Here is a 14,013-nt window from a genome sequence, read left to right on the forward strand (position 1 = left end):
AGACCTCTACAGTATTATACTATTAGATTAGATACTTCCTGCCCAGTTCTGATTGACTATGTATCATGTTCATTTTTCTTTATTGTGATATTTTCTACTCTTGATTTAGTCCTCTTTCCCATGTTGTGAAAAGTGACATTTTTTCTAACAATACACTAGACATTTTTCCCACATTGAATTTTAAAAATTTAATTAAATCTCTAAAGTTGAGACAACTCAGATTGTTGAAAAGAGATATTTTTTGCTTTAATAACAAAGCTAAGCCCTAGCCACTTTGGCTCAGTGGATAGAGCATCAGCCTGTGTACTGACGGGTCCCTGGTTCGATTCTGGCCACATACCTGGGTTGCAGGCTTCTCCCCGGCCCAGGCCCTGGTCAGGGCATGTGTAGGAGGCAACCAATCGATGTGTTTCTCTCACATTGATATTTCTCTCTAGGTTTACCTCTCTCTTCCACTCTATAAATCAAGGAAAAATATCCTCGGGTGAGGATTAAAAAAAAAAAAGCTAAATCAGTGGTTCTCAACCTTCCTAATGCCGCGACCCTTTAATACAGTACCTCATGTTGTGGTGACCCCCAATTTCATTGTTACAAATTGAACATAATTAAAGCATAGTGATTAATCACAAAAACAGTATGTAATTATATATGTGTTTTCCAATGGTCTTAGGCGACCCCTGTGAAAGGGTTGTTCGAACCCCAAAGGGGTCGTGACCCACAGGTTGAGAACCGCTGAGCTAAATAAAACGCGTGATTTTTTTTCTTTGTAAATTTTAATTTGTAAATATAAGCTTGAGAAATTACTAAACAAATGAGAGGAATTTCTAATAAGCTGATAGTAGTAAATGGAATATGGTAGAATGGAATAAAAAAAGATAAGATAAGGGAAGAGTTTAACAAGGAATAAAGAGAAGGAACAAAAAGCAATAGAACAAGTAAAAATAGCAAGGTGGAAGATTTAAACTTAATTATATTAATTATAGCAAATGGTCTAAAATTTAAACTCTAAAGCATTCCAATTAAAAGACATTGTCTTGCCCTGTCCATTGTTAGAGTGTTGTCCCGCGACACCAAGGTTGTGGGTTCAGTCCCTGTTTAGAGCACATACAAGAATCAACCAATGAATGCATAAAGAAGTGGAACAACAAATCAATGTTTCTCCCTTTCTCTAATCAATTTTTTAAAAAATGTATGGACCTACTGCCTGGATTCCATAGGAGCTACAAAGCACACAAACCACTGTCATTTTAGCTGTTGCCATCACTTGGACTAGAGCCAACTAATGAGAGATTTGTTCTTAAGATGTAAGACCATGGAAAAATGCTAATTATGTGTTTGCTAGTCTCAAAATAAGCACTGTGGATGATTATATGTAAAAGTATTGGCCCCATTTTGTATGTAGGGCAAGTCCCTAGTAAAGTAACAAAGCCTAAGATGGCATAGCTAGTAAGTTCCAGAGTTAGATTTTGAATCCAAGGTTGACTCCACAGCCCATAGTAAAGGCTATATTACACTATCATGTCATATGTGATACATACTATAAGATGCTATAAAATTATTCTTTGGATTTTTTATTTATTTTCTTGGTATGGGAAAAGTTGTATTTACAGCTCTTCTTTGTAACAATAATCTGGTATGAGATAGTTATACAATACAGAATAGACCAATCGAACACATTTTGTACACTGAACACTCATAAAGCTGAGTATGAAGATTATGGAAAAACACTAAAGCCAAAGGAGCAATGGTCATAAAACTGGTTAATTATAACATCTGTTATATCAGCAAGTCAAAGAAAAAGCTACTCTATATCCCAATCCTTATGTGTGCCAACGAAAAGCGATAGAGCTTAAAGAAATGAAGGACTGGACTTCAGGAGCTATAGGTTCAATTCCTAGTTCTGTTACTAACCCCCAGGAATATTTCCTCGTCTATTAAAGTGAATCTTTGTGGGTTCTTAGTGTGTTATAGGGGGAGATCAGAGGACCTTGATGAGTGCACCAGCTAGAACCTTACGAGCTCAAATACATTGCAACCTAAAGTATTATTATGAAATCTTTAAGAGATGATTCCTGGTTTTCCTTAGTTCCTTTTCTACAAAATGGTACAATTAGTTGTAACGAACCATTGTCCTTTAAAAAATCTAAGGTATGGCATGTAATGTTTCATTAAAAGAGACAATAATGAATACAGTAATTTTACTGTACAACTCTACTTTGAAGGGAACTGTGTTTTGACATACCTAAAAAATGATACATTTTTTTATAGTGACATAAAAGATGTGTACAAAGCCGGGCTGGCGTGGCTCAGTGGTTGACCATCGACCTATGAACCATGAAGGCACAGTTCGATTCTCGGTCAGGGCACATGCCCGGGTTGCAGGCTTAAACCCTAGTGTGGAGTATGCGAGAGGCAGCCAATCAATGATTCTCATCATTAATGTTTCTATCTCTCCCTCTCCCTTCCTCTCTGAAATCAATAAAAATACATATTTTTTAAAATGTGTACCAAGACAAAGGCATGGAAAGAATAGGAATTTATGCATGTGGAAAGTTAATATGGTGGAAGAAACACATTAGTAGAAAATGAAAACGGTAAAAAAGGGATTACAGGATATGGGTATAATGGAAATAGTAGAAACAAGCAGAACTTGGTATACAGTAGGGTGTATTTATAGTCATCCACTTGCTGCTTCAATCAAATGTAGACCTTAATGAAACTGTGGAAAGAAAAATGCTTTATATTAGGGTTTTTTTAAAATATATTTTAAAATCGCAGGGGCGAACAAAGGGACTTTTCAGCAAATTTTTACAGACTGTACTTGATGTGTGTTCATGGAATTTAATATCTATGTTTAACGAAACTAACCTTCTTGAAGTAGATAAGTAGCTTAAGAAGATTTTTACAAAGAAACTGCTAATGCAAGAATAAGCAAACAAGAAGAAAATAACAGTTATGAACTCTTCGTCAAGAACATTATCAGACACATACAATGACCTAATCACGAAAGAGAAGTCAAGCAAAAATAATAACCACCATCATCATCATCAAGAAGACCAAAGTATGAACTTGGATTCACTATCAATAGTACAATGAACCTTGCCCTGAGAGTGTATTGATATATTAACTAATGATAGGATATAGTCATCATGTTTAGCAAAACATTTTTTTAAAATGTTTCACCTTTGTCTTCTTTAACTTCTATATTTGTTTATTCTTAGTGTACATAGATGATAATATTTACATAATACATATAGAATGTTAAGACAAAGATTGGGGTTTAATGTGATTTCTCCTCACAGTATTCAGTGTCGTTAAAAAATAGCATTTAAGGAATTCATCAGATTTTTAAAGTATTTTTTTAAATATATATTTTATTGATTTTTCACAGAGAGGAAGGGAGAGGGATAGAGAGTCAGAAACACTGATGAGAGAGAAACATCAATCAGCTGCCTCCTGCACACTCCCCACTGGGGATGTGCCCGCAACCAAGGTACATGCCCTTGACCGGAATCAAACCTGGGACCCTTGAGTCCGCAGGCCGACGCTCTATCCACTGAGCCAAACCGGCTAGGGCTAAAGTATTTTTTTTTAATGTATAGTTTACTATATAACACCCAGGTAGGTTATCAAGAAAAATTAAATGTTATTTTATATGGCCTCTCACTCAGTTGTCAACATTAGTTACAAAGTTTCATAATAAAATCCTCATGTGTTATCGGAATCTCTCGAGTTGCAAAATATTCAAATTCAAATAGATGTGCTAATAAGAATGGAATCTTCCAGTTGAGTCCTGGTTTACCTTCAGTATCAGTTTTCAGAGAGGGAGATGTAGTGCACAGGATTGTTTTGAGTTTTTTTTGCTTTTGTTTTTATTTTTGTTTTGGGTCAGAACATCAGCTTCAGAGACTAAAACACTCCATGGAAATTGCATTTAGCTGCCAATAATTCTATCAGAAAGAATTTACTGCAAAGAGGAGTTTTATTTAATTGTTTGTATTATGTTAAATATAAAATATGTCCTGTATTTTATTTTATATAGTGTTATGTTATTATATGTTATAAATATTATATATAATTTAACTATTCAATTGTGCACCTGAAACCTATATAATTTTGTTAAGCAGTGTAACCCCAATAAATTCAATAAAAATATAATAAAAAATAAAAACTATTCAAAATGCGAACTCATATAAAGATTAAATTTCATATTGTACTTTATTGAATTACCTTTGATACATATAAACAATTTAAAACATGGCTTTAGCCATTAGAAAATGACAAAATCTCTTGTCTCAAGGTCTGTACACTTTTCTGTTTAATCTCACATGCCAAAAGATGAAGTAACTCTTGAAATGTCATCACATATTACAAAACTAACTGGAAAGGATTTTGGTTGTTGCTAAAGACATGTTTCTGAGAATCGTTACAAAATAAGAAAATTATCTACAGCTCAGATGTAAGTCAGAAGATTCTGTGGCATTTTTAAATGTCATATGTTTCATTTTCTGTTTTAAAACGGAAAAGATCATTATTAATAATGCTCCAATGCTCTTTAAAGCACATTATGGTTAAAAAGAAGTATTTTGCTTTTAGATTTTTACCAATCATAGGATTTGTAAGTTACTAATTAAATCTCATTTAATAAAGCACTTAGTACTCCCCCTGCAAATGTCCCGCCTACTCTAATTTTTAATTACTCAATTCCTAAACTGAATTTGGAAATAATAGCATCCAACTTACATTTTTCTGCTAACTTGGTAATTAACCAAACATCTTTCTAAATTTACTTATTTTAAATACATTGATCATTTTTACCTTGTTGAGTAGCTAAGATTTTTTTAAAAGTCTTTGCAATAAATGAAATTCACAATTAAGTGAATGTTTTGTGATTCTAGCTCCTCTAGTGCTGTATGTATGAAGTATTTTATTTCATTTATTCTCTTGCTACAAAATTTCCATGAGAAATACTAACTGTTCAGGGACACAATACTGAAGGCCAATGCTGTGGCTCACAGTAACCATAGCAATAACTGTCCTAAAAATAAAGAGGGCCTGTATCAGCACAGATGGGATCCTCTTACTGAGGAAGAATCAGGTTCACAAGCAGTGGTATCACCTGAACTTAGGAATCCCACTTGATAGTAACATAATATGAGAACATGAGGGCTTAATACAGATATAAAGGCATATATTTAGACCAGACTTCCTAGTGAAACATAATTAAAAACTAAAACAATAGCTGTAGATGCTAGGTAAGTTCCAACAAGGAGACATGGCATGAACAGGTAGTATTTCTCATGTCACAACTCATATATTGAACAACACAGGGGATTAAACTCAGGGCATTTATTTCTTAATTCATGACCCATAAGTGCTTCCTTATATTTAATCTGGTTTTATCAGCAATTATGATTCTAATATATAAATTTGTACATTTATAAGTAAATTAGAGGCTCGGTGCATGAAATTCATGCATGCGTAGGGTCCCTAGGCCTGGCCGGTGATCAGGGCTGATAGGGGCCTTCTGGCTGCTGGCCAGGGCCTTCCTTCTGGCTTCCAGCCAGGGTGTCCCTTCCCCTGCTGCCAGCTGCTGGCTGGGACCATACTTCCCCAGCTGCCTGCTGCTGGCCAGGGCCTTCCTTTGTTCCGCACTGCCCCCTGGTGGTCAGCGCATGTCATAGTGAGTGATGGAACTCCTGGTCTCCCAGTCGAACTACTGAGGGGACACTTTGCATATTAGCCTTTTATATACATAGATGAAAGAAAAAGTGTTACAGCTGGAAGACCTATATACATTTCTATTATAGCACTTATCATAATGCATCATAATTATTCATTTACTTGTTTGACTTCCTCATTAAATTATGGCCTCCTTGAAAACAGGGACTGTGCCTGTGTATCTGTGTAACAGGTAAGTACCGATTTAGGATGTCTCTGACGAATGAATTCATCATTAGAGATCTAAAAATACAAGTGAGGTAAGAGATGATTTATCACAGATTAACACCTCTTCTAGGAATCCATAAAGGTTTAGTGGGAATGGAGGATTGGAAAGACACATATTTTTCCACGAGGCTTCATGCATTCCAATTCCTTATTAGAAAATGGAGGCCAGTTACAAAAGACCCATGATGGTGACCTGGAAACATATTCCGAGATTAGAAGGCACTCCCCTCGTTTCCAAGGCAAGGATGTTAGAACTGAGCGAGGCCTAAGCTTTCTGACACATGCATGTGGAAAGTTATAAAGCTCAAATACATTGCAACCTAAAGTATTATTATGAAATCTTATGGATGAGTTGGTGATAAAAATACTAACCATCAAAGGTCCAGACCAACTTCTGCTAAAAGCAACCAATTATACTATGGTCATTGCATACAGTTAACATTTCTCCTTTAGCACAATAGTGATTTTTTTTGTTCTATTTTGTCAAAATTACAAGGAACAGAACCCCTGAATGCAACTCATAGGGCATGCTTGCCCAACCTACCTCCAACGTCCAAGTCAAGCAGCTGCAAAGAGTTGCAACTAGAACAGAGGCAGACAACTCAACTTGTTCTTCAAATTCTATTCATTCATTTAAATATTTATTGAGCACTTCCTTTGGTTTTGGTTTTTGTTGTTGTTTTTTAAAATGTTTTAATTGATTTTTAGAGAGAGAGGAAGGGAGAGGGGATAGAGACAAAATCGATGGGAAACATCATTAGTCTACTGCCTCCTGCACTATAAAGGCCAGCCACTCCTTTATAACAGGGATCTTCATGGCTCTACGGATACATCAATGAGCAAAACAAAGTTCTCTCCTCTTGGTACTTACATACTTGGTACTGACATGTGGTATATCTTCCCAACCATACAATTTTTTTCATGGGAGCATATATCTGAAATTGTAGCTTGAATCAGTGAGATTTGATTCTTGATAATAATCTTTTCATCTATAAATTGCACAGAACTTGGGGGGTGGGGGGGTGGCCCTGGCGTGGGGGCTGTGGAGGTGCGCAGGGACCCGGCGTGGTGGCTGCGGTGGCTGTGGGACTGACGAGAAACTACTAAACTTCCTGTGCAAGCGAAGTAGAATTTCATAAGAACATAATGGATGGAGAAGAGAAAACCTATGGTGGTTGTGAAGGCCCTGATGCCATGTATGTCAAATTGATATCTTCAGAGGGTCATGAATTTATTGTAAAAAGAGAACATGCATTAACATCAGGAACAATAAAAGCCATGTTGAGTGGCCCAGGTCAATTTGCTGAGAATGAAGCTAATGAAGTCAATTTTAGAGAGATCCCTTCACACGTGCTACCAAAAGTGTGCATGTATTTTACTTACAAGGTTCGCTGCACTAACAGCTCCATGGAAATTCCTGAATTCCCAATTGCACCTGAAATTGCACCGGAACTGCTGATGGCTGCGAACTTCCTAGATTGTTAAATAAAACAAATTATAATAAACTGTTAACTTTTTCCAGTATTTAAAAAAAATTGCACAGAACTTTGTACCTTCCTAATAAAGCATATCTTGCCTTATCTTATAACTTAGGTATTTTTATACTTGCCTTATTCTTCTCTAGAAGGTTATAAATTCTTGAAAATCTTGCTTTATTTATCATCTTATCTCTTACACAGTGCCTTACACATGGTAAATGTTCAACAGATATTTAAGTTGGACTTAGGTCTGTTTTTAAGTGAAGACACTATCAACATTTTTAGAATGAATATAAATTCTCATTTAAACTACTTACACACAATTACACTATTTTTTTCCACAGTGTTTCGAGGAAAGGAAAACCTCATAAATATTTACTGAAGTGTATTGAAAATGTTGAAAGTAAGTTTACTTTAAAAAAATTTTTGAATCAGTTTTTGTGAGGGCTGTACATTTCCCTTTTGTTTGACCACCTACAATCAATCTTTTAAAAAAGAAAGAAAGAAAAGAGTAAGAAAATAAAAACAACCATCAGATGTTGAAAGAGCTTTAAAATATGTCACTTTTTGAAAAAAATAAAATAAAATATGTCACTTTTTTATTTCATGTATATCACTCTTCTATTTTAAATCAGAAATCTCCATCTTTACCAAACTAGGTAATTTTATTCAATTTATGCATTGATCACCTCTTTTTTAATCTACTTAAAAACATTTATTATACTTGGTTCATATATTAAATAATTCATTTTCCCTTTTTGCTATCTTTTAAGGTCAATTTATTATTATTACTAATGATAATAAAAAGCATAATAAAGTGTATAATTTCAAAAAAAAGTGACAAAATCTAAACTAAGTGGCTTGCCCATGCAACCTCTGAGGAGAAACATAGGGGTTTGTGTGGTTCCCTGGACAACTTGAGAGGTGGCCTGAGTATGTTCATGATACAGTGAAGCTGACCTGACAGTATAGATTAACTGAAAGCATTCTTCTCAGGATCCAACAGTTTTCAAAGGCCACAGGAGATACTGAGACACCTTTTCACTAAGCCACAAATCACATAGATTTAGCTCCAGTGCCATCAGAATTTCAAAACTCAGCATCAGCAGCTGGTTGAAACCCAGACTATTTTCCCTGATTTCCCACATTCCCTTTCACTCCCTGTCTTACTTAGTGGAACTGAATTCCTGCCACAAACATAATAAATTTCATCTCTTCAAGCCCTCAGCCTGATGCTTGTACTTAATTTACCTCATTCAACTTTGCTTAACTCTTGTCTTGCCTCTAGATTATGAATTCCTTGAGACTAAAACCATTTTTAATTTTCTCATTCCTTCCTGGTTGCCCCACTGTGGGTCCAAATGCTCACCCATCTACACTAATAAAAGACAAAGATGCTAATTGACCGTACCTTTGCTACGCCCATCAGCCAATCAGAAGAGTATGCAAATTAACCCAACAAAGATGGCCGTTAAATTTGCATACTGCAGGCTGGGCAGGGCAGTGCAATCCGCTGCCCGCCCGCCGCCATCCGGGCTTGCCATCTGCCACCCAGTGCGGGATCTGGGCCTGCCATCTGCGACCCAGGGAGCAGGCCTAAGCCAGCAGGTGGTTATCTCCTGAGGGGTCCCAGACTGTGAGAGGGCACAGGTCAGACTGAGGGACACCCCCCTTCCACCAGTGCACAATTTTTTGTGCACGGGGCCTCTAGTCTATATTATAAAAGGCCAGTGGTTGTAACGCCATAATGCCAGAACGACCAAATGACCAGTCACCAGGAGGTGCATGGAGCACCTCTCGGTCCCTCCCCCTGGCCCGCAAGCCACTCGTGGTGGCGGGGCTCACAGCTCAAGGCTGGCGGCCGGCAGGGCGGCGGGTGGATGGGTGTGGTGAGGCGGGGTGGCGGGTGGGTGGGTGGGTGAGGCTGCAAGCATGGCGGGGCGGCGCGCACACGGGGAGGTGCATGTGGGTGGGTGGAGCCGCGCAATTTCACACTCTGAGCCTCTATAGCATAAAAATAAAGCTGTGTTCCAGAACTGCGTTGGTCTTACTTATCCTCCGTTGGGATTACCAAAGCTGTACCACACATTCTGACTTATGGTAAAGTTGTACACATAAGCCACACATGGCACTACATAGACATTTAAGTATTTTTTAATACAGCAGAAGTGTGTCCGAGTGTCTTTAACAAAGATCAGTATGATCAGGAACCCATGTTTGTGGAAGGCTAATTTTTTAATGACCACTGTAGAAGCAAGCAATTAAAAAGATTAATGTTTGCAGTAATACAAAAGATGTCCCAAAATATTTTATTCAACTTTATTTATACAAAAGTGCTTTGCTGTAGAATTGGTATTTGTGTCAATAGTACTACTAGTTATTGCTCAATTAAAAAATTTTTTAACATATTTTTGTTGATTTCAAAGAGGAAGGGAGAGGGAGAGAAAGATAGATATATCAATGATGAGAGAGAATCATTGATCGGCTGCCTCCTGCATGTCCCCTACTGGGGATCTTGCCTGCAAACCCGGTGTGTGCCCTGACCGAGAATGGAACCCTGACCTCCTGGTTCATAGGTCGATGCTCAACCACTGAGCCACACCAGCTGGGTGTTATTGCTCAATTTTGATTGAGACAGCAAGAAGACAAGTATTTCTGATAAGGTATATTTGATGTGAAAACATATTTCAATTCAACCTTCAGATTTACGTAACAAAGGCAATTGAAATTCTCAACTTTCAACTTGATACAATTTTCATAGCACTGAGGTGGATTCCAACATTGCCTGGAATCTGGCCACATGGCCAGAAAGTTTAACTTCTTTCTAGAAATTTTTGTTTATTGTGATGTAATTGTATTCATTTTAGGTGTATAACCTAATCAATTTGATATATGTATGTATTGCAAAATGATTACTAGAATAAGTTTAGTTAACATTCTTCACTTCACCTAGTTACAATTATTTTTTCTTGTGCTGACAACTTTTAAGATCTACTCTTATAATTTCCTGGAAAATTTTCACGAGAAAACTGGTAGGAAAGGTGGTTGGCCTATCTGGGGTAAGTCCTGAGTTGGGACAGAGGAAATTACCAAATCAGGTCTGGAGAGAACACTGATAACTAAAGCCAGAAAATCCTGCTCAAATAGATTGTGTAAGTAAAAAGGACGTGAGCATAGATTAAAATTCAAGAAGATTGCCAGGCCAGGCAGGCAAAGAAAATAAATGGAACAGTTTTGGATAGTAAATGGCTGGTTGTTCAGATGAAATCTGGTGATAGCTCGTGCTACCTGAGACTGGATCTCCCGTTTTAGGGCTGATCAAATTCATTTAAAGAGTCTGGAATGGGACAGACACTGAACTTCATATTCTGCAACGTTCCAGGGATACTGTGTCTTTAGCTCAGTCAGTTTCTGTCCAAAGGGGATGTGGTGGGGCAGATTAACAGGTCATTTATACTCATGTCCCCATTTTTAAACAATTTATCATGTTATGTGGTATAGTTTTATTCGTGTGTCTTATACTTGGTTGTTGTTGTTTTTTTAGTTTCTTTGATCTATTTGGGTTTATAATTTTTATCTAATTTGTAGTTTTCAGCCATTATTTCTCCAAGTAGTTTTTCTGTCTTCTGCACTGTCCTTCAGAGTTTTCACTGACATGTATATTAGGGTGCTTGAACTTATATTGCAACATCCCTAATATCTAATATCGATGTTTTTTTTCCCCCAGTCTTTTTTTTTTCATGGATAGTTTCTATTGCTCTGTCTTCAGATGCACTAATCTCTTATTCTTCAGTAGCTAATCTGTTGCTAACTTATATTGACATTTCTGGGTTTAATTCTATTGATTGATTGTAGTCATCATATGGCTGTATTTTCCCAGTTCTGTGCATTTTTGTAATTTTTTAAAATTAAATGCCAGACATTGTGAACTTTGTTGGGTGCTCGATGTGTTTTGTTTTCCTATTAAATATTTTTGAACTTTGTTCTGAGATAAAGATAAGTTATTTATAAACAGTCTAATCCTTTTGAGACTTGCTCTTAGCTTTGTTATATGGGACCAGAGTAGCCTTTAGTATAGGACTAATATCCCCCCACTACTCAGTGATCCATTTACTTTGTGTTGGGAAAAGGTTCCTTGCTGTGGAGTAACATCATGGAAGTAGGCATCACAAGTAAGGAACAGCAGCAGTAAGACACAGGAATGCCACATCTGAACCCAGGCTTCATCTCCATCTGTGTCAGCATCTCCCTCCAGGCTTGGAACATTGCTGAAACAGCTAGTGGCCTTTGAGCTCTGATGATTTTTCTCACCTCTGACCTTGACTATTTCTCTGTGTCACATTCTGTACTCAGCACATCCCTTTAATACTTCATGAAGGCGGACAACAGATACACAGAACTCCAACAGACCCTGGAAGAAATCAGATGGACAGGGAAACTAGAGAACCACAGTAGAGAGATGTCTGACCACTAAAAGAAGAGGATAATTAAATCCTGGTTGACCAAAAGAAGAGGTCAAGGAAGAGATTAAGGGACAAGAAAACAAACAACAAAAAACTAAATAAAAAAAGAGGTCTATAAAGAGACTGAGAAAAGATAATCAGATATATGGGAGGTAAAACTGGAGAGAGTTGGATTCTAAAAACAAAAGAATGGGGCAGGTCAAGAGTGTCCAACTAAGCCCTAACCGGTTTGCCTCAGTGGATAGAGTGTCGGCCTGCGGACTGAAGGGTCACAGGTTCAATTCTGGTCAAGGGCATGTACCTGGGTTGCAGGCACAACCCCAGTAGAGAGTGTGCAGGAGGTAGCTGATTGATATTTCTCGCTCATAGATGTTTCAAGCTCTCTATCCCTCTACCTTCCTCTCTGTAAAAAAAAAAATCAATAAAATATATATTTTTTAAAAAAAGAGTGTTCAACTAAGATGAGTGTACCTATAGGGTTAGGGAACCTCATCAATCATTTCCCACCTTACTTTGGGAGTCCTGGCAACCAGGTTCTTATTCTGCAGGTAGAAGATTAGAAGAGTCATCTCTGCTAAATCTGACCAAGTTAAAAGAAAAGTTTTGAAAATACTGACAATAGAAGTTCCCCAAGTTAATAGCTCAGCTAGATCATCCACTGAGATGCTTAAGATGGATTAGATCTACTTAGGAGCTCAGAGCTTCCAATTCACTTTTGCTTGTCCATTTATTTTAAAATAAGCTTTATCAATGTATAATTAGCATAATGTGCATAAATACACTCATTTTACATGTACAATTCAGTGAGTTTGACAAATGTATACTCCCATGTAACTACCATCCAATCAATATGGATAACTGACCAAAGAGTCTAGGGTCAAATTACTTAGAAAACCAAGCAAAACAAGATAATTATTAACTCCAGGGAAAAGACAGGTGATCATAGTTTGGTCCATGGCTTGGCTGTGACTGTTGTTTGCAGTAGTTACTTTGCAGTAGTTACTTAGTAGTATAAGTAACAGATTAGATACTGAAGAATAAAAGATTAGTGTATCTGAAGACAGAGCAATACAAACTACCCAGGAAAAAAAGATGTTGTTTTCATGATTATAGTGATACTAGAGGCCCAGTGCATGGATTTGTGCATGGGTGGGGACCCTCGGCCTGGTCAATGATCAGGGCAATTGGGGAGGGATCATGGGAGGTTGGCCAGCTGTGGGAGGTTGGCTGTGGGAGCGCACTGACCATCACGGGGCAGCTCCTGCATTGAGCGTCTGCCCCCTGGTGGTCAGTGTTCGTCATAGCTACAGATCAACCGGTTATTTGGTTGTAACGGTCGCTTTGGCTTTTATAAATATAGATAAGTACTGAGATTGAGCTAATCAAAATCAGACAAGAACTACTTGGAAAGATAAAAAGATTGCAGGGAACATGGAGTGAAGATTTGGGAAAAAGAGTGCTATAGTCTCATCTTGCATAATATGAAGTCAGTAGGAAATACCTAAACCTAAAATAATCAAGTAGTAACAATGTAAGCATATCATTTAGAGAAATCCTATATAATAAAAGCCTAATATGCTAAGGCCACTCAACTACTTGCTATGATATGCACTGACCACTGGGCAGACAGTCATTTGATCAACCAGTCACTATGATGTGCACTGACCACTAGGGGGCAGATGCTCCGACCAGTAGGTTAGCTTGCTGCTGGGGTCCGGCTGATCAGGACTGAGGGAGAAGGGCCAGACACACACTGGAGCCCTCCCACAGTCCCTCTCCAGCTGGCCAACCTCCTGCATCCCTCCCTAGCCCTGATTGTGCACTGGTGGGGTCCCCCGGCCTGGCCCGAGCCCTCTCCCAATCTGGGACCCCTTGAGGGATGTCGGAGAGCCAGTTTTGGCCCCATCCAGCAGGCCAAGTTGAGGGATCCCACTGGTGCATGAATTCGTGCACCAGGCCTCTAGTAAATAAAATAATCATCTAAAAGAAGTGTTAGATAGAAAAAAAATAATAAAATAAAAAATAACCCCAGCCAGCATGGCTCCGTGATTGAGTGTCAACTATGACCCAGTCATGATCATACTGTCAGGGCATAATGCCCTGGTAGTGGGCTGATCCCCAGT

At 37.9% G+C, this 14,013-nt stretch overlaps 1 pseudogene; it reads left to right on the forward strand.

The window, feature by feature from the left end:
- The first annotated feature begins 6,962 nt into the window (after positions 1-6,962).
- On the forward strand, positions 6,963-7,461 carry LOC102438463 (annotated as a pseudogene).
- Positions 7,462-14,013: the final 6,552 nt, after the last annotated feature.

Source organism: Myotis lucifugus, unplaced genomic scaffold (genome assembly GCF_000147115.1).
Source record: "Myotis lucifugus unplaced genomic scaffold, Myoluc2.0 scaffold_3, whole genome shotgun sequence".
NCBI lineage: Eukaryota > Metazoa > Chordata > Mammalia > Chiroptera > Vespertilionidae > Myotis > Myotis lucifugus.